This window comes from Choloepus didactylus, chromosome 14 (assembly GCF_015220235.1).
Source record: "Choloepus didactylus isolate mChoDid1 chromosome 14, mChoDid1.pri, whole genome shotgun sequence".
In the NCBI taxonomy this organism is placed as follows: Eukaryota; Metazoa; Chordata; class Mammalia; order Pilosa; family Megalonychidae; genus Choloepus; species Choloepus didactylus.
In genome coordinates this window covers 93,433,679-93,447,647 of record NC_051320.1, presented here as the reverse complement: position 1 = coordinate 93,447,647, position 13,969 = coordinate 93,433,679, and the positions used below count along the sequence as shown (strand labels likewise).

General features: G+C 47.6%; 1 protein-coding gene across 2 annotated transcripts in view; it reads left to right on the top strand.

The window, feature by feature from the left end:
- The first annotated feature begins 3,808 nt into the window (after nucleotides 1-3,808).
- The window catches only part of FAM135B (family with sequence similarity 135 member B), a 322,870-nt gene continuing 312,709 nt past the window's right edge, over nucleotides 3,809-13,969 (top strand). For both annotated transcript variants that reach the window (XR_005211678.1, XM_037803310.1), the window contains exon 1: nucleotides 3,809-4,172. The gene's annotated coding sequence lies outside the window, so the exon portion shown is untranslated. The remainder of the gene's footprint in view (nucleotides 4,173-13,969) is intronic.

The following is a 13,969-nucleotide window of genomic DNA, read 5'->3' as shown; positions in this document are numbered from 1 at the left end:
GACCAAAAGGGGGATGCAAAATGAGATGAAATAGTTTCAGTGGCTGAGAGATTTCAAATGGAGTCAAGAGGTCACTCTGGTGGACATTCTTATGCACTACATAGATAACACCTTTTAGGTTTTAATGCATTCGAATAGCTAGAAGTAAATACCTGAAACTATCAAACTCCAATTCAATAGTCTGGACTCTTGAAGATGACTATATAACAATGTAGCTTACAAGAAGTGACAGTGTGATTGTGAAAACCTTGTGGATCACACTCCTTTTATCTAGTGTATGGATGGATGAGTAGATAAATGGGGACAAAAACTAAATGAAAAATAGGGTGGGTTGGGGGGGTGGTTTGGGTGTTCTTTTTTGCTTTTATTTTTTATTCTTATTCTGATTCTTTGTGATGTAAGGAAAATGTTCAGAAATAGATTGTGGTGATGAATGCATAACTATATGATTTTACTGTGAACAGTTGATTGTACACCATGGATGACTGCATGGTATGTGAATATATTTCAATAAAACTGAATTTATTTAAAAAAAAAAAAAAACTGCTCTGTCATTTCAGATTAAAAAACCCAGATGGCCCTGGGTCAAGGTGGAGGTATGGGGATGGGTAGGAAAGAAGGTATAACTGATAAAAATATGGCCTCCCCAAAACATCTTTTATTCCTCTAACTCTTCTCATTATCTTCAAAATAGTAATAGTTTGCACTTGCATAGCCCTTGCTTTGTGTGAGGCATTGTTCTAAGGGTTTTGCATGTTTTAATTTAATTTTTACAACAAACCTATCAGGTATATTTTATTATGGTCCCCTTTTTATAGATAGGGAGATTGAGATACAATTAGGTTCATTGACCTCTCCAAGGGATAGAAGGCAAAAAATGTCAAAGCCAGATTTCAAAGCGGAACAAGCTGGACTCAGTGTGGGTTCTTTTATTAGCAGGAAGTGAAGTTCCTCTCTTGGGGCTCTCCTTCTTCCTGAAGTTTCCTAAAAATGGAGGCTTAGTTCGTCCCAAGGGGAGGCTATTCCTCCTCCCTCCCTGTCGTGTGGAAAGCACGGAGTCGGATAAACTCTTCATGACAGTTGCTTCTTGCCGCCACAGGATGTCACCATTCAAGACTTGCCTTCCACAGCCCTGCGAGAAAGTGCTGGTCCATGCTGCTCTGGTACCCGAAGTGACGGAGCCCCGATGGCTCCCTGAGGGAGGGCAGCCTCCCACCTCCGAACCAAGCTTCAGCCTGAAGCTCGCTGTGCTTGGCTCTCCGGACCCTACGTCTGTGCTCAGTGCTTTCAAACGGTGTGTCACCTCCAGATGCACGGGGACAACAGGTGCTGGATTGGGCTCAGCATCTGCCCCAGAACCAGTGTCCTCTTGCACCACCTGGAGCTGTACACCTCCAAACATGAAGCTTATGATGACACCCATTTCTCTTGACACAGCGCCACTCACATCCTCCTGTTGAAGAAGATTAAAAAAAAATCTAGTGGAGTCCCCTGTTATAGAGGACTTTGAGAGCTATTTATATGATGGAATCAACAGAGATTGGTATTTAATTAGGTGCATGGGAGATAAGAGTGGGGAGAGAGGCAGAGATTAGACACAAAGGCTTAAGATGATGCTAGATTTCTAGTTCATGTCATGAGATGGACAATGGGCCATTCCCTGGGAGGGGGGATAACAGTAGAAGATTCTACTGTTGAGTTGGGCTGAGGCTTCCCCTTCTAGATGCCCCAGAGTCTCCTAGCTGTTCAGGGTTTCACCCTCTGGGACTGAGATTGAACCTGTTTGGAGTGGGGCATTGGCACTGGGTGAAGGGATGTGCAGAATTTATGGGCCCAGACGGCTTCACTCCAGCTGGATGTGTGTGTCATGGAGCCATAGTGGCCTGGTGATTCTCATAGTGGCAGACCTGGGTCCTGACGTAAAGATCTCACCTGCACAGCTCCCTGGGGCTGGCACTGGTGCTCCTGGCCTCCTCTCTCCCTGCTCCTAGTCCCTGAGCACAGGCTGGGGAGGAAGACCTCACAGTGATAACTCAAAATATTATTTTGCCACATAGAAAAAGGGGAGACAGGCAGGTTTGTGGGACATGACCATTTGGGACATGTTGACTTTGAGGTCATTTCAAGGTTCACTGAGATTCCAATCACAAATGGCAATATATATACATGCATGTATACTATATACCTGTACATCTGTGTATATACACATGTACTATACACACACACACACACACACATATATTTATATATACACATACACAAAAATACATATGTTTATTTATTTGGGGTACAAACATCAAAATTATTTTACAACAATGGACATTGAGAAGTCTCATTTCCACCCAGATTTTGTCCACCCAGTCCCCCCACCGAACCCTACTCCCATAGCTAATATCCACATTTATAAGTTTCTTACAGACCCTTCCTGCATATTTTTATGCCAGTATAAGCAAATACATCTGTGTCTTCCCTCTTCTTTCACAAGAGTTATCTTATTATAAACACTATCCTTCATTTGCTTTTTCACTTAACACTATATCCTGGGGATCCTTTATCTGGACAATTAAAATGCATCCAGACACAAAGAAACCCTTTGCTTCCAGCATGTACGCACTGTTGGGGACTCGCAAATGCAGAGGGAAACACTGGTGAATTGCACTGACTTTCAAAAATGAGTTTGAATAAAACACAACGTCTAGCAAAATCAATGTCATATGATTGTGAATGCGTTTTCAGGATAAAAATTTTAAAAGAAAGCCATCCATTTTTTTTTCCTTTGGAGAAAGGAAATAAATATTCATTTATTCGGCATTCACCAAACATTTACTGAGGATGTGCATTGTTCAAGGCTCAGCTGGGTGCTGTGGGGAGGACAAGCAAAGCTCACAGAACAGGGCCTTTATCTGCCCCCAGGGAATGCGGCAAGGGCAACTCAGGATACCCTCTCCTCTCGGTCAGAAAGAACATTCTCTGCGACTTCTCACTGCCCACCTTGCTTGTTCTTGGTTCTCCTTCGAGGCTCTGCTGAAATGTCCCTTCTTTCAAGTGCTGGTTCAGATCCCCCCCCCCAACACACACACAAACAGAGGCACACACCCTGGGCTACTCGCTGGCACACGGACTGTAATCGCTAGTCACGACCTGCTGATTTATGGGACTGTGATGTATTGCAGTCTCGCCTAATGGACGGCGCACTGGGCTGCTAAGTCCAGATAACTCGAGTCCCAGCCTCGGCTCCTCTCTGAGCCCGTGATGAGACCTTCCTAACAAAATCCTGGTGAGAATTAAACCGTTCTCCATGTAAAGTGCCTGGCAAAGGGGTCTCAGTGGACGGGGGCGGGTTTAACCCTCTGCCTTCTCCCCTCCTCCACATCTGTAACCCCACAGCCTGCATGAAGTCGGGGGACCAGTGCCTGAAGGATGAGTTGCTGGGCTGAGGGCCACTGCCGACTTAGGGTTGGCGGGAGGGCATGCTTAGGGCTTTAACCCTGCTCAGGCAACTCCCCGTTGCCCCGGGCGCCTCTTCCAGCTCCGACACGCCAGCAGCGCCCTCTGCGCCTGGAAGCGGCCTCCTCCTCCCCGCAGCCTCCCGGGCCCGCAGCCCCGGCGCGCAGCTCCGGACGCGCGCACTGAGCATGCTCGCGGCGGGCCCGGCGGCGTGCGCCCCCCAGCGGCCGGCGGGGCGGGCGGGGTCTGGCGGGCGGGCGGGCGGGCGGGCTGCGGCTGCGGGGAAGGAGAGGAGCCAGGGCGCGCGAGGGGAGCCGAGCGCCGGAGGCCCGAGCGCAGGGCGCGCGCGCGCGCGCGGGGACCCGGTCCCTCCTCCGGGCCAGCGGTGGTGGCCGGCGACTCCCCCGCGCCTTCTTTCCAGCCTGGCCGCCCTGAGGCCGCGGCCGGGCAGCTGTTGCATCGCGAGGGGGCAGCTGCGGAGTCCCATAACCATAGCAACCGCATCAGCACCGCGGCGGCGGCCGGGGCAGCAGCCTCTCGCTCCTCCTGCGGGCAGCGGCGGCGCCGTGGGGACCCGAGACCCAGCTCGCAGGTGCCCCGACTCGCGGTCCGCCCCCCGCCGTCGCCGTCGCGAGCGGTGGCGGCTGGAGAAGGAGGAAAGAGGCCGGCGAGGGACCCGGAGCGCGACCGAGGGGGTGAGAGGGGAGCCCTGCCGTGGGAGTCAGGTAGGTGCGAGCGCGCCGGGGTCGGCAGCTGCGAAACTCTCCCATCGGTGGCAGTGACGTTTCTGGAAGCGTGGTTGCCAGTTGGATGGCTTTCTATTACTTAACAGGGATTCCGCCGCGAAATGTGGCTGATCTCCCTGCGGCTCCTCAGCCTCCCTGCCCTCCTGCCCCTGCCGCTGTAAGAGGTGGGGAAACGTGGGGTTAATGAGGGGGACCCCGCAGAAGTCACAGCTGGGAAAACCACGGCCAGACCCTGCTCCAAGCAGGTCCTCTAAGCTAGTGAAGCCAGATCAGGTTCCGGAGAACACGGCGCGGGAGTGGAGAGGGCAGTGGTAGGGATTCTCGGTGAAACAGGTTGACTTAGATCCATTCCCCCTGTGGTTTGGCTGGGGACAGGATTGGGGGAGGGCACTGCAGCTAGGCTATGACACAGAAAGGGACGAGAGAGCACTCAAACTCTGGTCCGTAAACTCACCTTCAAACCCTGCCAATGGAGGGGATATTTAGACAACGGAAGAATAGCTATTATCATTTTGGGACCCAGGGATCTCCTTCCAGTTTATCATATCACTGTCATGGGTACAGGAGGTGGGGTGGCGATAGAAGTAAAATTATTAACCAGCAGTCAAGACTGCTCGGTACCTCCCCACGGTTCAACCCCCCCCCCCCACCACACATACACACACTATTCACAGCAAAACATGGACTACACAGAGCATAGTGACACCTTTGTCCCCTTTTCCATCCCCAGGGCTTCAGCCACTGGCTAACTATCTGCCTTACAGAAACTAGAGAAATTCCACTTCAGTTCTCCCTTTGCACTAGAGGGGGATTGTTTTCCATCAGGTTGCGATGCTCAATATTAGAGCCAAGCCCCGGCTGTGCACGCAGAGTATTGGAGTGTTCCCCACATCTGCAGGCAGGCCAGAGCGAGGGCAGGGGTGCAGACTTGGTTCCAAACCCAGCTGAGCCGAGCCCAGGGCCCAGGAGACCTTTAGAGTAGGAAGACATAGTTAAGGGAATACTTCAGGTCTGAAAGCTCTTGCACATGGGTAAGTGGGTCCCTGGGTAGTTTCCAGGACGGGCAGCCACCAACTTCTGAAGGGCTCTGTCTTTACACCCTGGCCTCAGGGGACTGTGATAAGTCCCAGTTAAAAGGCCATGCTCTTTAATTGGGCTTTTAATTTATGCTGCAGTTATGTTGCCTGAGGGGATGCAATTTGACCAGCATCTCGTCTGAGATTTGTGTCTTAATAAGGATGATATAATTGTATTCTAGGTAGATGGTAAGGTGTAGAGAAAAGGGGACAGGATTGGGGAGTCAGAAAGTATGAATTCAAGCTATGATTTTAGCTCACAATTCCTATGTGACCTTGAGTTGTTACACCTCTTGGAGGCTTCTTTCTCTCATCTGTAAAATGGGGTTGGTAACAATTCCTGCAGTTTCCCAGGCTCGTCATCCAATGGGATGATGGGGAGGATGGATGGGGAAGAGCTTTTCAAAACCTAATGCACTGTGCAAATAAAAGAAATCATCCTTTTCTAAAGAAACTCCTTTCTGTAGATCAGCAAATCATTAAACAGACATCAGCTATGAAAAGGGAGTAGAAAAATTTGCCAGTGACTCACAGTTGAGATGCTGAAGTCTGATCTAAGATACACTCAGGGAAATAAAAAGAGGGCTTTATCAGGGGGAGATGCAACATGCTGTCCTTCCTTGGTTACACATGTTGGATGTCAAGGGCATTGCCATGAAATGCAGTACCTATTGAGTTTGGGAACACTGAGGTCTGCTCACCGCAGGGTTGGACTCAGCAATTTATAGTGTAAACAGAACAGCGACTCCTATAAATGTTGTTAGTTGTTAGTGAGCTCCTCTTGGGTAGAATCTGCCTTCACCCAACTCTGCTCTGTAATGCCAGATGTTTACCAAATGTTTGCTTAATCGTCAGAAGTTTGCTTAATGTTTACCAGTTGATATAATTGCCAAAGGAACCATCATTTCTGGGAGGGTCCAGGATTGTGTTATACTATTTCCTGCTCTTTCCTACCCTTGCTTTTGCACATGCTAGTCTCTCTGCCTAGAGTGACCGTTTCTTACTTCCCTCTTCCCCTTCAAATGCCCCTTCCTATGGAGCCTTCCTGGACCCCCTCCTTTGTGCTCCCACAGCCCCGTGACCTGCTCTGTGACAGCCTGAGCTGGGTCATATTGTCATTGCTTGCACACACACCTGCCACCCTCTAGATTTATGCTTCCTGGGGGCAGGAAGCTCACCCGATTCTATCTTGGTTGTGGCCCCAGCACCTGGTACGGCAACTGCCATGGTGAATAGTTGTCGAGTGAGTGAATGGGTCACACCTGAATCGTGACCATCTGCACAAGAGGAGTTTTCACAAAGGCCATCTGACCACCTTTCCCCCCATCTTGGTGAGTGCAGCAAGCCTGAGGGTTGTTTCCTGTGCTATTATTGTGTATTATTTAGGGTAAACCCACTGAAGCAGAGTGAAGGAGAATGAAGGAGAACAGAAACAGATTTTAGCTTACAGTGCTCATTTTTTTTTAAAGTGGGCATTTTTAGACTAACTAATCTGCTGTTGAATGGCCTTCAAATTACATTTGCTGAAGACACCTGATGGAATATTTGAAACTTAAAATGTATTTCTCTCTCTTCAATTTATTTCCTTGATTTCAGCTCTATTATAGTGGCAAAGCACACATTAGAATAAGAAAGCCTAGGTTTGAATCCTGGTTTTAAGGACCCAGGACTAATGCATACAGTTTGTCTGTGCCTCAGTTTCCTCATCTGAGAGATGTGACTGATAATACCCACCTCCCAGGAATGTTGAGGATAGGAATGAATTAATAATGGTATAGTAAAAGCAATTCATGAACTGTAAGATACTCTACCCAAGTAAGTTATCATCACTCTTCTTCTTAATTTTTGCCCTGGAAAATGAGCAAAATCCTTATATCTAATTGCATAGTGTCAAATAAGTTGGCTTCAAATCCTATCTCCTCCACTTAGCTGTATGTGACCTTCATTAAATCATTGTGTGCTCCCGCCATTTGCTTTGTCTGCATACCATTTTCATGACAGCTGCCTTTCAATATGGGTTGGGAAGACGTATGTTAAGAAAACTGCCTGACACTAAAGAAATGATATCTATTATTGCCAAATGATAGAAGGTTCCAGAATTCTTTGAAAATGCCTTTCCTTCCTCTACTTCATTGACTTTTTAATGGAAAGTAGAGAGTAAGAGTGAGAGAAAGGGAGGGAGGCATAGGGAAATACTAGGATGATAAATTAGTTCCCTCTACCCAGAGCCAACTTTTTGATAACATGAGAAATCAAAAGGGAATATAAAGAGCTAGAGTTTTAGATTCAGGGACTGAGTCCTCACTCCAACGCTGACACTAATTCCTTAGAGGACTCTTGACCTGGCCTTCTCATCTTTCAGTACCTCGTGTTCTTCATCTAAAATTTCCTGCATGATTCCAAAGGCCCCGACTAGCTCTACTTCAGTCCATACACTAAACTATGTTTCTCCTCAATAAGGTTACATCTGTGGCCCCCTGGCCATCATTTTGGGACAAGTCTCTTTACTTGTCCCAGACTCTACCGTTCAATGTATTATGCACCCATACCTCTCCCTCCACCCCTGAAACTCTCTTCTTTTTGAATTATCCCCAGTGTAGAAGGTTGGAGGTGCCCAAGGCAATGCTGAGACTTAGGGGGTTGTTGAATAACGCATGCCATCTCTCCTTGTCCCAGCCCAATTCTTATCTGACCCCAGATGAGATGCCCTTCTGCTCTGTCCAGCCCAGGGGGTCTTCTTCATTTAAAATACAAGAAACAGTGTGAATGGAGTCCTGTCTTACCTGACAGAGCTGGAATATATGAATATCTTTAATATTCCTTAAGATGCACAGAATATCTTTAATATCCCTTAAGAGTTGCAGACCCTGAGTGTAAAGGAATGCCAGTTGTTTCTGCTTAAACGTGAATCATTTCCAGGTGGCTGCACTCCAATCCCAGGAACAATTCCTGGCCCAGGGGACTTTAGCTTCACAAGGGGAATTGGCACTGTGGACCAGGGCTCTGTACTGTGGTCTTCCATCTTGGGTGTGGTTGGAGGGGCACTGAGCTGTGCCTGGTACAGTAAATCTGCTTCAGTGGGCTGCCATGTGCCATTCATTATGCCAGACCCTGAAATTCAACTGTGAACCAGACAAGGGTTTGCTTTAAAGAGCTTAATATGTAGTTGGAGGGGCAGGCATGGAAATAGGCAAAGGGGGGGGAAAGGCAATGCGGGTGTCTGTGGAAGCAAAGAGAAGGGACTCTGACCCACTTCCTGGAAGAGGCTGTGAAGGAAGTTTTCTACAGAGGAAAGGAGTCTAAGCTTGGGTATAAAGGAATTTGCAAGTGGGGACCAGACGATGGGCAATCAGAGAGGGGTGGTGACCTGAAAAGCTCTGGAAGCAAGAGGTAGCGAGGCAGTACAAGGACAGGAATGGAATTGGGCAGGGCTGGACACAGAAGGCAAGGACACAGTGGTGAAAGATGAGATTGGGGAGATTGATGGGGGCCCCCTCTTGAGAATCTTGTGACCAGGCTAAGGAGCTTGTCCTCTAACCTGAAGGTCACCAAACCATGGTGTGATGATTTGAATCTGTTACATACCCCAGAAAAGACCATGTTCTTTTAACCCATTCTTGTGGGGGCAGACCTATTGTGGGTGGGACCTTTTGGTTAGGCTGTTTCAATTGAGAAGTGACCCAGCCCATTCAAGATGGTCTTAATCCTTTACTGGAGTCCTTTGTGAAGAGGATAAAAGACAGTAAAAGCCCAGAGAGCTGAGAGAGAAACACCCAGAGACATTTGGAAACAGCCTTTGAAACCAGAACCAGGAGAGAAGGTCCAGCAGACATCACCACGTGCCTTCCTATGTGACAGAGGAACCCGGAGGCCAGCAGCCTTTCCTCAGAGAAGGTATCTTCCTCTTGATGCCTTAATTTGGGCATTTTCATGGCCTTAGAACTGTAAATTTGTAACCTAATAAAACCCCAGTGGAAAAGCCTTCCCATTTCTGGTGAATTGCTTTCTGGCAGCTTTAGCAACCGAAGCACAGAAAGGTTTGAAGTTGGGCAGGATGCTGTCCCCAGCAGCAGGGTGGAGGCTCCGTCAGAGAAGATGACTGGATGACATGAGTATGGCATCCTTTCAGGAGGCTTTGCATGTAAGAGATGCTTGGATTTAGGCAATGAGAGTGGGATGTAGAGAGGGGAAGGATAGGAGGTAGTGTGAAAAGGAATATTAGATAAGAAGAGAGGGAGGCATTCAGAAAAATGGACAAGCTGGTGTGGGTCACAGAAACACACATCTTCTCAGAACACTCTAGACACTTTTGACCACAAATTCAGGTCAAGAGAAGGAAGAGGTCATGGGTAATACTAAGAGTTTTCTTTCCATCTCTGCCACAGTCAGTCTGGCACAAGCTCCAAGCATCTCTCACTTGGACTAATAAACCCATCTCTGAACTAATATCCTGGTCACCACACCTGTCCCCTGCCAGTCTGAGAGATCTTTGTAACATTAAAACCAGATTACAGGTTTCTACTCAGAGCCCTTCAGTGTCTTCCCATTTCAGAATAAAATCCAAAGCCCTTTCCTTGACCCAGAAGCCATCCATGACCTGCCACCCCACCCCAACCCTAAGCACCAGCCCCTCCTTACTCTCTTACCACTTTCCCCTACACTCATTCAGATCCAGACACTCTGAACTCCTTGCAGATCCTGCACAGTGCAGGCTGCTCCTTCTTCCTGGACACTCTTCTTTTAGATAACCACTAGGTTGTTCCCCCCTTTGTTCTGGTTCCAGCTCAGATGTCATCTTGTCAGAAGGCTAGCCCTCCCCATTGGTGCTTATTTCTAAAACAGCATCCTCTTATTTTGATTTGTCTTTCTTTCTACTACTTCTCACCATATGATAATCTGCACTGTTTTGTTTACTGCCAGAACAGAATCTCTCATGTAACAAGGGCTCAATTTTTTATTGAACAAATGAATGTAGGATTGACTTGGCTCCAGGTGGCTGCTGGTCCCAGCATTGACGGAAAATGCCGTATGAGGAAAAGATCGAGGGGAGATGCAGTGATGGGTTCCAAATAGTGAATTAAAACAATTAAGTGACTTTTCAGCATACCTCCTCTGTCCCAGGTATGGCGAGGCAATAGGCTCCTGAGATGATCAAAACCAGATCTCTTAGGCGATGTGTCTCACGATACTGAAAACTATAGATTTGTGTGTTCAGATGAGTCTGCAGCTAGGGATTGGGGGATCTGGACCTGTCTGAGCTGATGCTCACTTTCTATGTGACTTTAGATATGTTCTTTCCACTACATTCTTTGATGGTTTGGCCCATATTTTGGTTGATGGTGGATGGAATTTTCTTATTTAATTTAGGCAGACACTGAAATGATGTCAGAGTCTCTAAGGTCATAGTCTTTGGTTTCTAGGAGTGGGAGACGGGGGTGGAGGATGGCCGAGGAGAACGGGGGGAAGGGGTAAGTGTCATCGGGGTGGGTGACATGAACACTGTACCTGTGGGTGACCCTGGGGCAGGGGCAGAATCTCCCTTTTGGGGAATAGCTTCCTGGGAATGACTCTTTCAGAAGGAAATTTCTGTGTGTGCGTGAGACCTGGCTGGAATACTTGGAGTACTTGGGAACCCCCACCTGCGCGCTGAGGGCACTGATCACTAAAGATAAGGCTTTTTATCCACCTGTCTCAGACATGTCTGCCTCTGCATGGCCTGCTCTCCTCTCCTTGCCAGTCATGCCCTCAGTCTCCCACCATCTCCAGGACTGGCCATGCTCCCCCATGAGCCTCCACGGACATTCTAGTCCCCTCTATGTCTCTCCCATTCAGTGAAACTCCTTTGGCTTTGCCTTCCCTGTATTTAACTTTTCACATCTGGATCTTGAGTCACTGCTAGACAGTGCATTTTATTGAGATCAAGAACTGGGTTTCACCTGCGGTGAGAAATCTGTTAGCCAGAAGAACGTTGGATCGAAATCCAAGACAAGTTTTCTATGATCAACTCCAATACTAATTAGCTAGGTTATTTAAGCTGGATTTTAACATCTTAGGTTGTTAACTTTGAAGTGAAGGTATTTGGGCTCAACACACTCATTCAGTGAACACACATTTAGTAAATGCCTCTTTTTGCCCCACGGAAGCCAGAGGAAGCCAGCATTAGGCAAAGACGAAGGAGATACTATTTGTTTCCTCAGGAAGTGGACAACTTAGGAGGCAAACAAGTAGAGAAGCTGCCATATACAGTGAGGAAGGATAAGATAGGGATACGCCCAGGGGATGAGACGCAGACCAAGGGCCCCATCCCACCTGGGAGTGGTGGGGAGGTTTCCTGGAGGAAGAAGTAACCAAGATAAGACCTGAAAGACAAGTAGGAGTTTGATGGATTAACAAAAGGGAAGGGAGTTGGGGAAGGTGTTTCAGTTAGAAGTGAAATCACATGTGAACCAGGAGCTGAGCTGCAGTGGTACATACAGGAGGGAGTGGGCTGGAGGGAATTAAAAGGCTGGAGAGGTAAGTAGACGCCAGTTCAGGCAGAGCCTTGGAAACCTCCTGAAGTTTACTCTTCAGTCTGAAGATTTAAAACTGGTCAATGACAGTCACAAATATGCATTTTAGAACTTTCTGTTCTTCTTGCTGTTTGGAGAACACATTGGAGGGAAGCAAGACGGGAGGCATGGGGAATGCTGCAGTAAATCCAGGGTATAAGGAAGTGATGATGACCAAACCAAGATAAAGGCAGTAGGAATGGAGACAGGTAAACAGACATGAGAAATATGAAGACAGTGGAATCCCAGCTCTTGATGGATGATGTGACCTACAGGGTCTAAGCATGGAGAGCTATCAGGTTGGCTCTCGGGCTCTGACTTGGTCCGATGCATGGGCAATGTTACGGTTTATTGGCCTGGGCACACAGCAGGAAGAGTAGTTTTTGAAGGGGAAATGATGAGGTCTGTTCTGAATAAATTGTGTTTTAGGACTGTGCAGGCATCCATGTAAATTTCAGGAAATTGGAGATATTGGTCAAGCTTAGAAAAGACTACTCAGTTGAATATATAAACATAGGGAATGGTCAACACATGAATGCTCATTGAGGGCCTGAGGGTAAGTTTGATCATCCAGGAAAAGTGTAATGAATGAGGAAATAACAATGTTCTTTTTAATCCATGTGGTCTATACCACTGCCCATCCAAAAAACATCTCTGTAGTTGCCTCTTGCCTTATGATTTTTGCATTTTGTATCCACACTGCTGGCTGGGACAGATTACCTCCTGATGTTTCCATGACTTGCTCCCTCCAAATTCCTTCTTTAGAGAAGCCTCCCTGGGCATCTCTGGTCAAATGGTCCCCTGTAGTCTCCAACCAAAGAATCTGCTTTATTTTTCTCCATAGCATTGATCACAATATCACTGTCTGAAATATTATTATGGATGTATTTGCTTATTTTTTGTTGTTGTCTGTTCTGAAAGATGGTAAGCAGCATGGGCACTGGGACTTTGCTGTGTTTATAGCTGGACCAAACACAGAAAGTACCTGGTGCTCAACTAGCACAAGATAAGTATTTATCAAAGAACAAATAAAAGAATTAACACCAGAAATATTCAATGATGACATAATACTTTATCAATTTAAACACAAATAACCTCATCCCCATATATGTACCAGTCAGAGTTCCTGGTTGGCAGAAGGGGCCGTCCAGCTCAGGGACACTCTGAGGCTTGTTCCGTGGCCCCCCCAAACCTTCTCCCTAGAACAACCAGCCCAGCCTGCCTCCTCAGCCAACACCAACAAGTGTCCTTCAAGTTTCAATTTAAGTAGAAAAGAAGTTTCTCCCCCAGGACTAGGATGAGGGCAGCCTGAGGACAACTTCTACCTGCCATTGATCTAGTGAATGCTGCATGGCTGTTTTGTCCATTTACTGGGAAACAGCTCTGTTTGAGACTGGCAAGTCTGAGGCATAACTGCAGCTCCCCACTGTTCTATTTAATCCAGAGATAAAAGTGATGTTTTCTCAGGCAATTGTTCTTAACCGTAATTTTGTCAAGGACCACCTTGAACACCTGATGAAATCTACACCCCTTTCTCAGTAGAAAGGAATGCTATCAGGAGGGGGATGGATTTCCTGAGGCCCTCCAGGGGATCCCAGGTAAGAATGTTCACCTGGTGCAGGTGAGGGGTGGGGCTGCCTTGTAGCCTGCAGGCTTTCCTGCAAGGGCACCACATGCGGATGGATTCTCCAGTGAAAACTGAGATGGCAGGTCTTCTGGGATATACATGAAAAAGCACAGCTTTTAGCATGAGACAGTGTTGGGTTCTCATCCCAGGTCTGATGACGGTGACCAAGTCATCCCAGTTTGCCCAGGACTGTTCCAGTTTGAAGATGGACAGTTCTGCATCCTGAGAACCCCTTCTGTCTAGGGAAAACTATTTTGGTTGGTCACCCTAATTCTGACACTTGCTAGTCAAGTGACCCTGGGCAGCTACTTGGCCTCAGCAGAATAGTCCTGCTTGTTCCCTGCCTTAGGTCGGATTCCTGAGAAGTAGAGTCTGAAATGGGGTTCTTTGTGCAAATGGAGTGTTTTCAGTTGAAACCTCAGAGGATCAGGCAGGGAAAAGGCCAGGCAAAGATGTGGGTGCAATTGCAGCCTGCTCTTAGCATGACTGCACAGGAAGCTCTGGGGCACACCTGGCCGCTGGAGG